We start from the raw sequence: 19,179 nt of genomic DNA, 5'->3' as shown, positions 1-19,179 counted from the left end.
TTTCCTCACAAACAAGCCGCACAGTGAACAGGAAACATTGTTAAATCCTGGTTAATGATGTCGCTTTTAATATTGCTTATACAACATGTCCAATGGTGATCTACGTCTCCCGAATCTACGTTCGATCTGATCTGGCCCGATAGACAATCAGTCAGTCAGTGAGGTCAGTGCTCACAGTGAGAAAACTGTATATCTCCCCCAAGCAGTACTCACTACATGAGGGAGGTTAGATGTTTGCATTGAGTGATGGAAAATATGGGGGAGTAATAAGAGAGGAAGACAGGAAAAGAGAAAAGAAAATATGCACACAAGTGTGACATCGCTTCATTGGCATTACTCTCTGCCTCTAATCGGTTCTCCAGACATGACAGACAACGGAAAAGACAAAAACAGAGAGATGGAGAGAGGAAAAGTTAGACTGGAGGGATTGGTTACAATTATGAAAAGAATATAAGCAGATGGTGTCATCATTCAGGTTGATTACTGAGACTAATTTCACTGAGATTTCAGCTGTAAGTGCTATCAAAGTTTTCTTTGGAACTATTTTCTACCAAAGAAATAGTTCCCTGCATGAAAACGACCAGAATGAAAGTTCAAAACATGAACTTGAAAAAAGAAGTGCCTCAAAAATGTAACAAATTTGAAGAAGATGAAAATAAACGTTCATTCAAGGTCCATTTACTACCTTCTTCAGGAGCTTTCAACTACGTCTCAGGTTCTTCTTCCTCGGTGGATGGATATGCTTGGTTTGTTGTGGAGATATAGCTCAGTTGTCATCAAGTTCCATACTCAGGTCAACGTGATGAGAACTGAGCTATCTTCATCCACTGAGGAAGACTTGGAGATGTCCTCGCAAAGCCCCATAAAAAGCTAGTAGGTGGAGTTTAAATCTTGTAAATCTCTTGTCAGTGTGTTGTGTGGATGTGTTTTATTGAATTCAATTTATCATTTGTAAAAGAAAGATTCTGTTATTGCCTCCACCATAAGTTACATCGTCTCACTCTCAAAAAGAAAAAAAAAGAATCACAGAATCAGCAACCTTTCCACTTACAGGTGGCCTCCTTGACCTTCTCAATATGCACCAAAACTCCCAGTATGAGGAGGTGTGTAGACCCATCTACACACAGACATAAAGTTTATATACCGTGGCCATGGCTGGCACCAGATGACAAAGTCAGTGTGTGTGTGTGTGTGTGTGTGTGTGTGTGTGTGTGTGTGTGTGTGTGTGTGTGTGTGTGTGTGTGTGTGTGTCGGGGAAAACACCAGACTAATCCTGCGGGACGAGCTGTCTGTCTCAATGTGAAACATGAGTGATGTCAGGCTACTGCTGTATTCCCAGTAAAGGCTGGGAAAAGTGTGTGTCCAAGTGCAAAAATGTGTGTTTTTTCTTGACTGTGTGTGGGTTCAGGGCGGGATTTGAGAATACCTCTCATCCGAACGTCTGCTGGCTTTTCACAGTCGGGGAGTTTAAAGACACAACAAAAAAAGGTTCAAACTGAGAACTCGCTGACTGTGCGTTTGGTGTTAAGCTGTTTGCTCCAGTGTGTGTAGGTATGCCTCAGACTGTCTGTGTCTGCCTGTGTGTGTGTTACAGACAGATTTAAATCCAAAGCTCTCTCAAGGAAACCATGTCTACTGCAAATGATGTCTATAACCAACTTCCATAAATGAAGGGGATGAAGCCTGACAGACACAGAGCTCACTGTTCTTGTAAGAGTTGGACGAGAAGATTGATACCACTGTCATATCTGTCCATAAATGTAAGGCTTAAGTTTAAGATTCTTAGCTTAGCTTAGCACAAAGTCAGGAAACAGGGGGAAACAACTGGCTGGCAAATGCACCTCTACAGATCACATATCTATATCCTTTTTAATCTGTACAAAACAAAAGTTGCAATGATGTGTCCAGGCAACCAGGGGAAATAAAAAAACAGTGCTTCACAACCTTAAAGTGGATATTTATGCACTTTCTTATTTGTTGTATCTATTACTATACATACATATATATATATGAATGACATTTTAGGGAGACATGGGTTATTATGTATACGTTGTATTTTGTTCCTAATTGTTGGGTGTGATTCTGGCGTCACTCCAGTCTAGAAACCTTGATTGACAGCCACAGTATTAATCAGCAGAGGGATATTATTACAGTGTTAATCAGAAGAAGGCTATTATTCTAGAGTTTTAAGTGACTTCAATTAAACTTCTTACGTTCTCGTAGCCAGTGAGGTGGACTCCCTGTAGGCCGGGAGTGAGCTGAGAGTTCACACTGCAGTGCTACTTGGAGGGGTTTGGGGGATTCCATGGGAGTAGCTGGCTTTATATCCTGCCTACCGCAGCTGCTCTCTCACTTAACGCCGTCTGGCCTCCCGGTGGACATGCAAACCATTTCTGTCTCTCTCTCAACTCCTCGGTTCACTTAAACTCAACCCAACGTACGGTATCTCCTTCATAATTGACTGTAATTTAACAACTTTCTTGGATTTTGTCTCATTTGGCAATATTTACACTATATTGCACTAACCATGTCAATAAAAGGCCAAGTAAATACAAATCGAATTCTCTCATATTTCCGTCATCTCTTCTTTTTCATTATTTTTCTTTATTTCAGTCTCCGTTGCTTCCGACATATCTCGGCTACAAAACCACAAAGCCATATGTCTGTTCTGCAGGGTGTTGAACTGCAAATCCCCCATCGCTGTGGCCGAGTTGAGATTCCAACCTCTCTCTTTCCAGCTTTCCCAGAGCACACTGAACGATGTATTTTCATTGCTGGCAGCAGTGAAACGCTTATTGTCTTACATACACCATATGCACATGTTGTTTATTTTGTATGTCTGGTATGGAGACACGGTTGTGACATAGTTTTTAGATGTAATCTTTTAAACACATGACTATAAACTGAACTCCAATTGGCAGCGCATGGATTGAATTTCTTAGATAGCCAGGACAGGAGCAGGGGTCTTTGTCCGAGGCAAAGAACCAGCAGCTGGATAAACACCACATAACAGCCGTGGTCTGTGGAGCGAGAGTAGGAGTGATCCCGCGTCTGATTGATGGCTCCTCTGCTAGCGGATCCCTTAATCAGCACACGGCTGACTCACTCCCTTGCGTAGGACTGACTGTCAGTGTCTTCATTAGCTGCACCCACACTGCTGGAAAAAAAATAAAATGCAAACTGCACATCCACTTGTTTAAGTTTCCTGGCAGAAAAAAGTTTTTTATAAAGGATTGGTTTTGAAGTCGCACTGTCAACAGTTTGAAGTGGCGGCCGTATGGGAAAAAAATCTCTTCATAAAGTTGGAGGAACTGTGATTCAAGCGTCACTTTATTCCGCTTAACAAAGCAGAATTACAAACCAATCAAAGTAAGTAGGTTGGTGATTGTAATGTGCAATTTTAACAAACTTTTCGCCAGACAAGAATCTTGACAATTGGGGATAACTCTCAATGACCGATGTTTTTGTTTTTTTCCTTTCTTTATGTCCAAAGCCAATTTTTAAAGATTCTTCCTGTTTATAATTCCCGTACATGGTATGGTTAAGGTAAGGGAGAGATATTGGTTATAAACGAAAATAATTGGTTAGTATACATAACTCCCTGGATGGCATTAAATGTTGTTATTGTACAGAAATCATTATTTTTGCAGCTTGCTGTCAAACCTCAAAACTTGTTTGTGTCCATTACAAAATAAGACGTTCAAAGCGTTGCCAGTGAAAAACACACTGCGATACTATATATATATATAACAGAAGACTGATAGATGATTATTAAGTGATGACAGGGGGCTCAGTTGGGGCCCACAACTCATGTCTTCCCCTGGGGCCCCCTTGCAAATTAACCAGGCTCTTAAATCACAACAACTATTTATGATTACAGCAATAACATTTAGTCGTAAAGCTATCCAAAATGTCCAATTCTGTGAAAAACTTCATCCCAGGAATTTTATTTAATACGCAAGTCTGCGGAAAAAGCACGATTGAAGGTCATCAGGATAATTCCCTTTTGAATTCCACTGACAGTAATAAACTGAACCCGGGACACAGATGGCATCTTCAAACTGCGCCAAAACCCCATTCTAAACTACACAAATCTCCACATTAAAAACCACTTCTTTGGCTTCACGTGAATCGCCCCACTGTTAGCGTTTTCCACTTTTTCCTCCCAGAACCAGCTCGTCCTCTGCCCTCCCCGAAAAGTTGTGAAACGTTTCCGAAACGGTGTAAAGTCACTCGTGATTACATAACTTTCCATGGCCTGACCTCAACCATTTGTTTAAGCAGATGTCCTTCAAAAAAAAAAAGGAGTCAAAATGAATGAATGAAAGTATATTGGGAGAGGAAAGCTATCCTAGTTCTTTGATCTGCATTTGGAGTCAGTCTTCAGTTGGCTTTTACAGACACCGTGGTGTATTTTTATTTTATACAAGGCGGACATCCTCCTGAGGTGTGAAAGCTCAGGCCTCCGTTCTTTACTAGCCAGACAGAAGCCTAGAATCATCACCACTGCAGCAAAGTTTACAGGGACACATTTAACTGCAGGCCACCAACGTGAGCTTAAACGCAACGGATATTTAGCCTGCTGCTGGCTCATCTGATGATCTTCTGCTAATTTTTACAACCTGTTTACAGGGGGACTCCTGTGGAATCCAGGAATGCCAGATACTCGGAAAGCCAGAAGCTTCCGTTTTTGACAGTAAGCTACTGTCGTATTGCACGTGTGTGTTAAAACGTGGTGGACACTGGCATTACACAACCTCATACTGCTCTCTGTCACACACACACACACACACACACACACACACACACACACACACACACACACACACACACACACACACACACACACACACACACACACACACACACACACACACGCTGAGGGCGCCACCAGCACCCACACTCGCTAATATGCTGTTTCCATTCTCTCACCCTGGTATTACTGGGAGTTAGCGGGGGAAAGCAGGAACTCAAAACTTGCAAGGTAGAAACCACACGTTATGGAAAGAAGTTCTATTAGTAGTTACATACATTGTTTATATGAACTAGAATGAATCTCTAGATATTTCCATATTGCACTCAGGTGCCAGCGTGTACATTACACACTTACATATGTATTTAGTAGGCATGTAGAGATTTCCTGACATGAAGGGCTGCAGGGAGTTTGCAGCCTCTGCCCACTGAGTCTCTGGTGCCCATGACCCTCTTAAGCCACATCCTGTGAGACAGGACGTCCACTCTGCACAGGAAATGACCCTGATTGATTATTCCCTGTTAACAGAGGGCGAAGTAGTCAGAGGTGGAGGAAGCGGCGGGTGAAAACGAGGCAATTTGCACAATGGGTGTGCGAGGTGTGCGCTGTGAATTGCTCCTGGGAATGTGTGCGTTCTAACTAATGGGAGTGCAAACTGGAACCGTGCATCCCATTGCATTCATTCTGTGTTTCTTTTTTTCTCATTTGTTTGAGAGCAGAATGGCTAAAAAAACTACCCAAATGTTAGTGAGGTTTGGTTTAATTTCACCATTTATAAAGTGATTTTTGCCAAAAATTTTTGCGACAATTTCATTGCAGATCAGATGCAGAAAACACTAACAAACTTGTTCTATTATTAAGATAGCAAAGGTTGAAGACCATTTAGCCGTGACAATTTATGCAATCTCATAGTTTTAGCTGTCTCTGTGATTGTCCAGTTGCATTCACGGTGGTTCAAATTTTAAGCACTCCTGCAGCATAATCCACCTCTCCATTGTTCATCCGTTTGGTAACATGTTTGAACTGTATTTCTTCCACATGTTTTTACAACACGGGGTCCTGTTTTGTCCCAAATAACTTTCCACTTTCTGCTTCTGGGCTGTGAAGTGTCCAGAACCACTGTGAGAACTGAAAATGATACCACAGTGACTAAAGACTGAGGTCTGCTGGTGTGAGTGCATGTGTGTACGAGTGTGTGTAATGTAATCTGGTCTAATGGGCAGCCTCCCACAGGACAAAGCCAACACAAGCAGGTGCGTAAAAACAGAAATGTTTATCCCATTAGACCATGACAGCTGAGCGACTTTGACTGCACAGAGGAAGCAATTAATGATTAGAAAAAATAGGAAGATCTTGTTTCACCACATTGAAACAAGATCTCTGATCCTCAGAGAGCTTTACAAGTGCTTTTTTCGGCCCAAAGATGCAAAAGACTTAACATTTTACTTAGTTTTCTTCTTCTTTTACAAGTTCTGGGTGGAAACTGATTGTTGGTTGGAGGTCAGATCAGTGTTTCAACATGGAGGCTTAAGCCACACTTCAACACAATGATGAAACTGAGGCTGAGCTCAGCTTAAACCAAACTAAATGTTGACATAACCTCAGCCTTCAACGTGCGCGGCGTCTGACCTTGACGTTAATCCTGAGGCTGACATTTGACCTTTGATCTTTACTGTTTGGCTGGAGCCGGGCCGGACAGCCGCGTGACGTGGGTTTGTTGGCAGGGGTGGGCGAAAATCACAGCAGGAGGCCAATGGGAACAAAGCAGAGTGATTGGACACGGTCTGCACTCAACTGACATGAATAAAAACCTCAGTTAGGCCTCTTTAAAGGGACAGTTCATCAAAATCTGACGTACACTGTGTCCACATTATTCCACACTAAGTAAACTAACTTCTTGCTCACCGGCATATTAACATAATTATACAGTATGTGTGAATCGTATGCATGAGTTGCATGTGAATCTGACATCCAGTGGGTGAAGAATATCGACCTTGCTTTTTGCATATCTCTTGGGACGCCCACACGCTGTGGACACAGCATTAATCTTGTGGCCCACATATGTATTAAGTTTGTCCCGCCGCTGTAAGAGCGGTTACTGCAGGGTGATCTCACTCCTGGTGCATGACTTTGAAACACCCAGCTCAAAGCCGGCGGTGAAGTACCAAGGTGATGTGGAAAATCCTGAGGTGTCGAGGCCTTTTAAGGTTTCACTTAATGTCCTGACAGCAATTAAATGGGTACAAACTGAAATGTCAACAGAAAGAGCTTCACCAAGGATCACTTACAGGTTGCTGTGAAATGTAAAAGTTAGCAAGGACTCACTCACTGTTTTTCTCTATTTGTGTTAAAGTCAGCTAAACTGGTACAATGGACACTTGTCCAAGCTTAGGATCTTTGTAACACTAAATTTCACTAGTTTTCTGTTCTTTTTGTGACAATGAGTATAAAGCATTGCCAATAAAGGAGGATTTCTGCATTGATAGAAGGGCTCAGAACCGCACTGTTTATATAATATTTTAGTTATTGTGGATAAGTTTTTACTTATTTATTATTCTTTACTGTGTGATTACTTATTTACTTACTTATAATACTTGTTTTGATCTTGTTTTTCTACTTATTTCTGTAGTTTGCACTATCCTCTCTGCTGCTGTAATCCTGCAAATTTCCCCGCTGTGGGACTAATAAATAATATTATCTTATCTTATCTTGGAATGAAAAATAAGTTTTGGTTTTGTTTTGTCAGGATTTTTTTTTAAGTGCCTGCCCAGTTTCAAATGACGGATTCTCAGATGTTTCTGTTCAAAAAACAATCAGGCACTTCAGGACAGAAAAACTTGAATTATTTTGTTATGACAATTATTATTTTTTTCCATTCTCTTCTTTCCTATTTAATTGTGCATTCTAAGTACTGACATAATTCGAAGTAAAGGCTGCGGTTTGACATTTTACGCTCATGTTTTTTCCATCTACATGTTCCTTTCTAGGAACTATGGGACAGTACCTTCTGGGATCTGCACACTTGGGTTGTGCGGATAGTCCATGATGTATTACAAAAATAGAGCCATAAGTCAACTTCCCAACTTGCTGAAAACATATCTTGGCCTAAAATACATATTTGTAATGAAAACTTAAATCTTTCCCTGGGGCTTCTGTGTAATAAATGCTCCACCGAGCCCCATCCACAACATATGATGTATGTACGATAGCAGAGTGAGCAAAATACAAACCATGTGTTTGCGGTACATATCTCGGTCCGCATGAGGTCAAAAGTCACTGTACATACTAATAGAAGACAGACTGGCTCTTCCATTCAATTTATCAGTGATACTATCCGCCTAAACGGTTATATATGCCCTGAACGAGCTGTCTAACAACCACAAAAACAGGAGAACACGGTCTCACAAGGGCTGTCCAGTGTTGGATTCCTCATAACAAAAATACTCACACTGTCCTGTAGGTCTCACTGGTAATAAACTGCTGGGGAAATAAACAGTCAGTGTAGAGATGTTTAAATGGCTTGGCACCATCACGTTTAAGGTGTATTAGTAATCCGTACCCACGAACACACACACTCTGTTTACTCGAAAGGATCTGTTAACGCTTTCGGAGTGTAGCAGAGATGTTGCCCATCATGCACCAGTCACTATCAAATGTATACATGTGGGACAACCAGCCCCCTGAAACCAAACGTTTAGAAGTAATTCGTATACCTGACAAATTACTAGTTTAAGAGCCTTTAAGGATCTGATGTCAGGTGTGTTTCATTGTTGCCCGAGTTCTCAACTAGGAATTCCGACTTGAATACCTGTTCCATTGCACTTGTCCGTGTCGGAGTAGGTTGTACAATGTGCGATGTTTTCTAATGGTAGGGGAAACCCTGCTGTTTATTCTGGCATCATGTCGGCTAAAATGTTGGTGACATTCTTATTAGGGATGCACCGATCCAACTTTTTCAGCCCCAATACTGATAGTGAAACCTGGACTTTGGGTGTCAGCCGATACCGAGTACAGGTCCGATTCCAGTATTTAATTATTAAGCCGTATTCCTTTCTTAACAAAGAAGCAAAATCCAGACCTGGCTGAAGAGTGTTTTGGAAGAGTTGGTTTCGGGATAGTTCATAATGTCTTAGCTAAACTGTCAGCCTGTGTCCTCACTCATTTTGGTTTTATCAAATAAACCCCACCAATTCAAAGTGAATACATTTCTCCCCAGCTCCTATATCAGCTCCATCTCAAACTGATGCTGCAAAAGCCCCTCACCTGCAGCACAGTCTCAGAGCATTTCTGTGGTTTATTCCTGACATCCACAGGACATTCCCTGGCAGTGAGACGCTGGCTCATCTGTGGGGAAATTACACCCAGAGGTTTGTTGTGTTAATAGATCTTGTAGACCAGTTACTCCGGGCGCGAACTGTGTGGTCCGACGTTTCAGCTTCTTCATGTCAGGTGTGGGCTTTGGCGTTATTTGTTAACTTTTCTAACCCCTTCACTCTCATGTTTCCTGGAAGAATGTAGCGGGTTCCCTGTGCTTTACATGAAACGGTGAGTTTTAACCACGATTATTACCACTGATGAGCAATATTCTCGTAATGATGATGCAGGTCAAAAAGAAATACGCCTTTAAAGTGAAATTACTGCAATTAATGACGTCAGCCCCTCCCATGTTTTGCGGGAAGAACAGCCGTGTTGTAGCTTACTCAACTGAACTTGATATGTAACAATTACCCATAATCTACCGCTGCTAATGAAATGAATGCACCAGAGTAATGTCAGGGGTGCTAATGTTACCACTCTAGTGCTCAAAGGAATAATTAGATCATCGTTGCCTTTTAGGCAAATCATTTTTTTAAATATTTTTTCATCATTTCAGCTGTTGAAGACAAACAAGCAGACTGTGTGAGCATTTGATTTCCTTGTTTGCTCTCAGTCTGTGTTTTTCTCCCCCCCATTTTCAGCCCAGGAAACCAGGCTTGTTAACCGATTTGTAAGTCTCACTTCTGGCCACCTCATCAGACATAAGTACCTTTATATTCTAGTTAAGAGCCTTTGATGCAAGTTTTAAGATACGCTTTTTTTCTTTCCCTTCAGTATTTGTATGATGCCGTAGCAAAACTCCACCAGTTCTTCATTGGGTTCCAGTAACATAAAGGTGGCTCTGTAAGTCATGGTTGTTTTGAAGCTACTACGCTATGGCATCAGACTCTGGAATAAATATCTCTTTTCATGGTGACACGTCAGCCGTAGCTGAAAAGTCTTTTTTTAGTAAATTACTTTCCTTCACGAAAGCCAAAGCGGAGTCTAAACACGTTTGTTATGGCATTTCGCATATTTTACAGCCAAGTCAGTGCAGTTTTTGGACCTTGAGATCTATGAAGCTAATTATTGGTATTTGGGGTCTGGTAAGCTTAATGAAGGGATGTTTCTCCATGTTTAAATGCTCCGTGGACGTTGAACCACCCCCATGAATGAACTGCATAAAAGTTTTAAAAGAAAGAAAAAAATCCAAAGATTCCGGTGTTTGCGCCAGGAGCTATGACAAACTGATCTTAAAGGTGTTTCCATTTGGCCCTGGACTGACAATTTAAAATGTGTGTGTGTGTGTGTGTGTGTGTGTGTGTGTGTGTTTGTGTGTGTGTTATTGTCTGACAGTGGGGAAGGGGTGGCACGGAAGTACCAGGAGGAGCAATTAGCCTTTTATGAGAGGAACTGAATTTCTAGTCGACACATTATTATCGTAGAGCAGTTCATGGGAGCAGACCCTCAGAGGACTAAAAGCTGCTCAAAAAGGGAGAGGGACACAAACAGCGAGCAGAGAGAGAGAGAGAGAGACAGCATGCACACAGGAAGAGCCCTCTTATGATTTAATGCCCCCTGTAAATAATCTAAATAAGTAGCCTGTTTACAGGGTCCAGGTTGGCCTCCCAGCGGCTGCAAAACTTTTCCTCGGTGGGAAACAGACTGCTTGTAAACTACAGCATCATTAACAAGCCAGCCAGTTAACATGGACAGCATTGTTGTCTGTTGGTTCGAGTGTATTTTTATCCCGGCTAAGTATTCAGGCCTGCAAATAGACTCGCAACCTGTCCAGGGTGTTTTCAGGCCTGTGGCCCAATGCATGCTGGGATATGGTTGTTGTAACCCCAAGTAGGAACAAGTAATAAAATAACTGGATAAATGAGGCATGGATGGAAAGTGTTTACTGATGGTCGATAATCCTTCCAGGAAGAAATGACTTCTCTGTTAATCTACAGGTACATTTCTGGAAAAAGGAGGAGTGTTTTGGTGTGAACTTGGTATGTTCCACATTGAGACCAAAGCTCTTGAAACCTAAAATAGGTTGTTTGTAGTTGCTTTCGAAAACTAACCAAATGAATAACTTGAGATGGAATTCGTTCAGTTCAGTTCTTAGATTTGTAGTAGCTTGATTTTTTGGAGCTCAGTAGTTGCTAGGATTTCTTCCATTCGCATTCTTGTTGGCTTTAAGTTGAGCATCAAAGTTCATTCTTGAATTGTGTTGTATCATCATTTATTTATGGGCTTTACAGTCCGACAATCAAGAATATGCTTCCATATGACTGACCTAGATGAATGTTTTCTTTCTCTTTCCTGCTGCTCGTCACGTGTTGTCTGAAATATCGAAACACAAAGCATCACATGAACCTTGTTTAAAACACAGTCTTGTTTTTCTATTCTGTCCCCGACACTGATCTGAGGCCAGCTAACGGGTTGATGCACAGATCTGAGTCACCGGTGGGAGACATCTGCTGAGCGAGCAGAAACGCAGCAGTGGGAGCAGAGTTCAGTGTTACGGCAGGAGAAGTTTTTCCCGCCGCAGCACCAGGAGCTTGTGTTTTCTCGATTATGATCTTAAGCTGCGTTTATAAACATACCTCCCCAAAGTGTTTTCCCTCATGCGCCTGGAACCGCTTTCATCTGTTTGATCTGCTTTGCTCCCATTTTTTACCCCCTCTCTCTGCTCCACTATGGGATGGGAAGCATTTGCAATATACACATGTTAAATCACCCTCAGAGGATTACAAGCACAGAGCCGGGAGGTATTTGTAGATGGTGAAGATGGTTTTCTGTTGTAACAGTAAATAGACCTCATGATGTTTGGTTTTCGTTTTTTATATCTTATACATTATCTGTCTCTTTAATGATAAAATAACAAATGTGGATAAAAAATGGTTTACATACATATAGTAAAACACAGGGGTCTTGATATTGGTCCTTGTGGGACACCTTTAACAGTCATTGGTGGGTATGATTTTACACCACCAATAACAACCAAGAACATATGATGGATATGTGATGAAAGCATAATCACTGGCTGGAATATGTTCAGAGGCAATGAAGTAATCATTACATTTATGAACCGCATTGAACTTTCTTTGTCTTCGACCAGAACACAATCTTTCTTTAACTACAACCAACTGATGCTGCAATCACTGCTAGTAGAGGTCCGAAGTATTTCTAGGTTGGATATTCTGGCAGAAAACAAATGACACGTTAGTTAAAAACATTTCCTCAGTATGTTCATAGAGACACAATACGTCTGTTGCAAATTAGTTGTTTATAAATGTATTGTCTGGGAGCACGGGTTTGCTGGGTGTACCCATCAAAACATTGAAAGAAGCCAAATATAGTGATATCAAAATCCTTTGGCAGATTTCTTCGCGGTCTACTGTGTTACTGGAATGATCTGTAGCTGTTGTAAACACCCCATTTACTAGAAACTGTTCTGGTCAGTATCTTATGCCAGCTGGTAACACAACTTCGGATGGAAAGGGAAATGAAACTCGGGTTAGCATCAATTCAAAACATTTTCTTTTAAGTAAGATTGAAACCAGAGGAGAGTTTACTGGCCACTACTTAGTTCTCATGGCACAAATATTTTCAATATGCAAAACGGTATTTGCCGCAGTATGTGTTGACCCATAGGAGAACATAGTATTCTTTTTTGCGTCAATCAGTCAGAGGACAGAAAAGCTTATTTTTTAGGATTTCAGAATCAACATTGAGCATAGAACATCTATCGTTGTCTATGCCTAGCTCCACTGCAGAAGGAGGCTGACTCTCCAGGGTAGTAAAGTGTAAAATGTGGGTGAACTCACAAGGAGAGTAAAGGAGAGGAGAGACGGATGATATAATTTCCTCACCACAGTGAAAATATGTCACTTTTCAGCTCGCAGCTGGACAGAAGAGGGGCTTTATACAATAAACCGAAGCTGACCAAAATGTTCTGCAACTCCAATCGTAGTCTAATAATCTGCTTTCCAACACATATTGAATATTTTCTGTGACCTGTCTTTCCTCACGCTTCTACATCTACTCCATGTTTGCTACCACCGTGACCTCAAATTACGACTACACTCATACTGGTGTTTATTTTTTGTCTAAGTGCTGCCATAACCAGAGTAAACAGCACACTGTGTCCTCGGTAGCTCTCAGGCTGCAGACCAGCGGGCCTCGGCCTTGCAGGAGGAAACACTGTCCGGCTCTGTCCCATCTCAAACACGCCGGAGTCCAGCTATGTTTCACCAAGAAAAAGACGCGAAGGCGAGAAGCTTTTTGGGAAATCCAGACTTGGATCAGACCACCGCAGGGCTGTGAACAGAGGCCAAGAACCAGATCCCAGACTGCCAGATTTGGGGGTGTGGATCAGCGGCTGTGGCCATGCCTGTGGCCGGCTGCACTAGCTGACCCGAGCCTTTGAGCGTATAATGACATGCACAGTTCCTTTTTGCTGCATTGTGTTGAGAGAGGTGAGGCAGCTGCTGATTGCCGTGTTTTCTAAGGTGCACGCACGCAGTATGACACGAGGAAAGTCTTGGCGGATGAGGAAATGTTTTAAGAGCATATGGACGAGCATGCACATTAAGTGTATATGTGTGTGTCGGTGTGTACACGGTGTGTTTTAAGTCGAGCAGCTCCCCCATCGGACCGCCAGACAGTGTTATTGCAGCTGCGACCAGCCCTCCTCCTCCTCTTCCTCCCCTGAATCACACTTCAGGTGCTTTCCAGCTTCTTCTCTACTTCTTCTTCTTCTACTTCCTCCTCCTCCTCCTCCCATGCTCCTTCTTCTCCTTTTTCTTAATTTAGTGGTCTCCGACTGTCCACCGCTGTTCTACCCACATTCTTTGAATTAATGCCAACTATAGAATGACTGACAGTCCCACTTGGCTAGACAGGCTACTGACTCCCTCATCAAGCCCCCGCTCCCATTGGTCGTGGCCATGGCAACGGTCAGATTGAGTGGATTTACCTACTTCCTGCTTGCTAAACCAAACAGTAATTTGAGGTAGTGTTTTGTAGGTATGACCTTGAGTGCATGCATGGGTGTGTGTGTGCATGCACAGCCTAATTTGTCTCTAAACGTATGTTCCCTGTGAATAAACTGACCATCTTTTAGCCATTACACGCTTTCCCAGCCTAATTGACACTGTGTTCTACCTGAGCAGAGATACGGAAATCTGCTTTTCCACAGTTTTAACCAAATGAGACATGCTTGCTTCCTGGAATGCCGTTCTTCGGGTAGAATAAACAGTGAATTATGCTTTTTTTGTTTTCTTTGAACACAAAAATAATGACTCACGGAAGAAAAGTAGACTTGATAAGAAATACTACTAACCAATTGGAAAAAAATGAATTCTACTATTTCTTAATATTATTCCTATTCCTAACTTCAAATTAGGAAAGTTGACAAAGTGCATGCCTTACAGAATAATGGCTGATAAAGAAGCAAAAAAAAAAAATATCCGCCAAAACCTCTACCTGGAAGCTTTTAGCTGAGGATTGAACTTTCGATAAAATATGAACTCACTAGGATTACCTCAAACCTTGTTTCAATCAGGAACAGATGAGATAAGGACACAGAGCCTGACAGAGGGAGTCCACATGAAAAATGTTATTCCCAAGAAGGTTTTCAGGCGCTCAATGAAATAGTAGAGGGTCTTGTTTTATCTTCTCTTTAAGCGGAATGATGAGCCAGGCCAGGATAGTATCCAACAGTGTATGGTATTTTGTTATAACATGTAGAGCCTTCTATAATCATGGTGAGATAGAGCGTTTTGGTAAAACCAGCATAAATATATTGGGGGAAATTAAAATAGAGATGCTCAGAGTTTAGAGGTGGGGAGGGAGATGGAGGTGATGGCTTTCTGCTCAGCTGAGGATGCATTATTTTTTCCAGTACCTCCCTGAATCATAGTCACACTTGGGAGTCTAAAACTGGATTTCACATAGAGAAGAGACAATGTTACTCCATAAAAGTTAAACCTCCGACGTGCACATTTCTTTCAAGCCACTCGCAGGCCTTGACATCTCGGACCTCTGGCCTGCCGAAAACCTCAATGCACTGATTGACAAAACCAGAGCGGGGAGAGAAGCTGCCGTGTGGTGCTCAAGTCATAGCAAGCCTCCCCTGCATTCCTAACATGGGCGAAACGCATCCAAACTGGGACGAATTGCAGAGGGCAGATGGTAGGCAGTGTCAGGACCACAGCACTGCAGTCACATAAACCTGCCGAACCCAGACTGCATACATCCATGTGGGCCCACTCATGCACACACATGCAGTCAGTTTATTTTAACTGTATGAATGCATTGTCAAACAATTCCCATCTCAAGGCATTTCATTTGTTCAGTTAAAAACACATTCCTCTTTGAAGACATGAACACATATCTTTTCATGGGAGTTTTTCATTTCAGTAATGAAATTACAGAAAACAAAGCCAATACCCAAATTTCATGAAACCCAATTAGTCGAATCATAGAAAGAAAAACACTGGCTTGAAACTAATTCTTGAAACAAGATTTGTATTGGAACTAAGTGCAACTATCACAGTCCATTCTCCCATTTTCACATGCGTTAATAAAAAGGTCCGAACACAAAATATTAGATTAAGTGACTTGTTAAGATGCCGGGTTCAATGTGTCGCTCTTTTTCCATCTGTGTTTCCATTAATTCTGCAGCAGGTACCAGATTCCCAGGCTCTCTCTCCAACCCTCAGGCTGTTTTTTTCCAGGCTTGGATGGACCAATTAAAGCCCTTGACCTGGGTGAGCTGACCTGCTGGTGACCAGAACTGGTGGTGAGGAGCTCCAGGGAGGCCTAGGCCCACATTTACCATGCTTGGGTGGGGCCCAGCTGGAGAACGATGGTTGAAGGGGGGGGTGTCTTGCAAACACATCATCCAAAAGTCAAGTTTTAAGAAACTGGGGGCTGAAGGGAATTGTGGTGAGTATATAGACCATCATCTGAACCAGTAGCTCCCATGACTGTGATCTATGTATTTACTGTGCCAGTGCAACCCTTGTAACAGACGGAGGCCGGACATTCTAATGTCATGTTGAGTACTACTCAGCCTGTAAAAATACATTGGTATAATGTCTTCACTGACTCTGGAGTTTGAAAAAGTAACCTTGATGATGTCATCTGGGTTATTTCAGCTGGCCTGTAGCTTCATAATGGAGTGCTGCCCGAAAAACTGGGGGCATGGACACAGGCTCAGGCGAAACAAAAGCACTGTTGAGTTGCATCATGGGAAATGTAGTATATAGCGTTTCGGGAGCTTGACCCATGCTAGAAAATAAAAGTAAGTGTATCTCCACTTATGCTGCTTTGATTACGACTATTCTTTTATAAGCTGTCTCTTGTGAGTCCACCAACTTTCTAAAAGGGAAATAGTAAATTACGGGAACACCCCTTTAAATTTGGGCAACTAAAACACTTCAATACTGCATCACAGTCAGACATGTTGCATGTCCATCCACCATGCTGACTTCCACAGCTTTAAAGAATAGACACACGTTTTTCCAAGTCAACACTCACAGGCTCCACTACAGAGGGAGAAAAACAGTAGAAATACTGCTTGAGCATGAATACAAAATTATGATTTTGGACAGCAGAGTCTTTAAGGTGCACTTAAACAGCCTGTGCAGACCAGGATATTTACGGTAATGTGATACAGCGTGTACAAAAATACAGTCAACAAGACATAACATCTCTACCGGGTAATAACAACTTATTTTTACGAGGTTTGCTGTCAAGTTTCCAGTAAAAGTTGGAGCCCGATCCATGGGTGTGCAGCCAAGTCACACTCCAGTGGAGAGTGTGTGACAGAGAGTTTGATTTGAGGAACGGATGTTTCTGTATAGCACATCTGGGTGGCTCTACGCACTCTTTTGTGTGACGATTTGTAAGAAGTTGAACTGGGTCGTGTTTAAACGGGTCAGTCAATCAGACTCGAACATAAAAGTGTCAAAGAGGCACGAGCCATTCTTTCATTGCCTCAGAGAAGGCTTCACATGTTGATGTATGGTCTTGATGTCATATGCAGAAGAATGTCATTGGCGCAGGGTGTGTTGAGGCAACAACAACTCAGATATTTGAGCAGCTGTTTTTTCGGTGGTTTGGCAAGTGATTAAGAGACAAGAGACAGAGATGGATGAGTGCAGTAAAATACAAAAAACGAAAGCAGGCCTGGGTCAGAAAAAAATAAGTTCTGTAGCTCAATGTTTCCTCAATCTCTACTTCTAATATCTGCCACCCCTTCCCAACCTTTCCCTGAGGTGAAAGCCTCCAGGCAGAATTATAAATATCCCCTTTGGATCCTTCTCAAATCTATTTTCCTGATACAGAGAAAGGCAATTGAGTTTGACCTTTGAGCTTTCTGCATTAAAAAGTAGTCCACCATGGATGGCTTATCTGTTCTGGTGTGCAGACAGTAAATCTCTCTGTGTGTCTCCAACTTAAACGATGTGTATTTAGCAAACACATATAGGAAGTGTATTCCTTAAGGGTTTAAAGGGACTCACCCTACAATGTATGCACAGCCTTGCATGTCAGACTACAATCTGGAAAAGGCAGCGGGAATTTCATTCAGGTTTCACGGGCCAATAACTGCAGGATAAACACATATGCTGGCACATGTAGGCTTACTGTACTGCCTATTTGCATGTGTTGATGAGCATGTATCCGGCCCCACGGTGTAGACCGAAGATGGTCAGCAGATTGCTCGGGGTCAGATTTTACATGAACAAAACATTTTGACATTTTGTGGATTAATCATTTATGGGTACGTGGAGAATTCTACACAAATTTAAATATACTAGCTAAAACAGAAAATGGATCATTTAATTGTCAGCAAAGGAGGCGCACAAAGCTGTTTTAACTCTTATTGAACAGATCTATTCCAGTTTTTACAAGTAAAAGATGAATCCTCCATGCACTCCAAAGTTAGTCAGGAAGTTCCACAAGGTTCTGTGCTTGGACCAATTTTATTCACCTTATCCATATTTCGTTTAGGCATATTATTAGGAAGTACTTTCATTGTAATGCAGGTGATACCCTATTATATCTATCGATCAAGCCAGACGAAACCAACAGGTTAGCTTAACTCCAAGCATGCCTTAAGGACATGAAATGCAGGTATTATAAATTCTGGTCACTCCAACCCAACTAAGACTGTAGTAGCACAACTCCTGATTATGATGAATCGGATAAGGGTCTCCAATCTGTTAAGAATTCAACTTTTACTTTGAAAGAGGCAGAATGTGTCATTCTGTCTTTCATAAGTTATATGATCTTTTCTTATGGAAGCTTCTGTTGCTGCCACAGCAGCTTGGAAGGCAGCCAGCCTCCAAACTGCACTTGTAAAACCAAATAAACAAATGTTTAGGACATTGCAAGAGAAAATGTAATCAAATCCATCTCTCCCATTGCTTAAAAAAATCATAAAGCTTCCTTGACAAGACCACTTCCCTATGTTTAAATCTGGAGCTGATCTTGTGGCTCCATGGACCATTTCAAGTACAGTACAATGTTGAAGATAAACTGAAAATGAGAAGACTTGTATAAATAAAAAACACATGCAGAAAGGTATGCATGCACCACGCAAACACGCAAAATGGTTGCATATGGAAGTTCATCCAGTGCTATTTTTCATAGCTTGAAGCCTCAGCAGAATTTGATAAAAGCCACCAATTTGAATACAAGCAATAAAAGTAGCTCATTTCTGATGCCTGATGAAGACATGACATTCTATTTGAATTTGTATAAAGGGAACAGAGTTCAGTTCTGATGCACGCAGATACACAACCATACCAACAAGGCATTTTTCAAGCTCTTTGGCAGAATCTCTCGGCTGTGTTGTTTTCTTTTAAGCAAAGCTGTGGTGATTTATGTTCTTTCAAGTGTCAGCTTCCCTTTAATGCTGTGTACGACTGGCTTGCTGTGGTAAGATTCTTTTTCTAAAGTTCTTAAAAGGAGACACTGTGCTTTTAAAAGAGGACAATCCTGAAAGAACATTGTTTTTTCAAGAAATATAACAGGATAAATGCAAAATAAGATATCGTATTTCTTAAAAGGAGGAACTAATGTTTTTGAAAAGAAGAAGAAGAGGAAACTGCATGTTGGAAATT

This window comes from Anoplopoma fimbria, chromosome 22, assembly GCF_027596085.1.
Source record: "Anoplopoma fimbria isolate UVic2021 breed Golden Eagle Sablefish chromosome 22, Afim_UVic_2022, whole genome shotgun sequence".
Classification (NCBI taxonomy): domain Eukaryota; kingdom Metazoa; phylum Chordata; class Actinopteri; order Perciformes; family Anoplopomatidae; genus Anoplopoma; species Anoplopoma fimbria.
The sequence above is the reverse complement of the archived record's forward strand: the minus strand, read 5'-3'. Positions refer to the sequence as shown.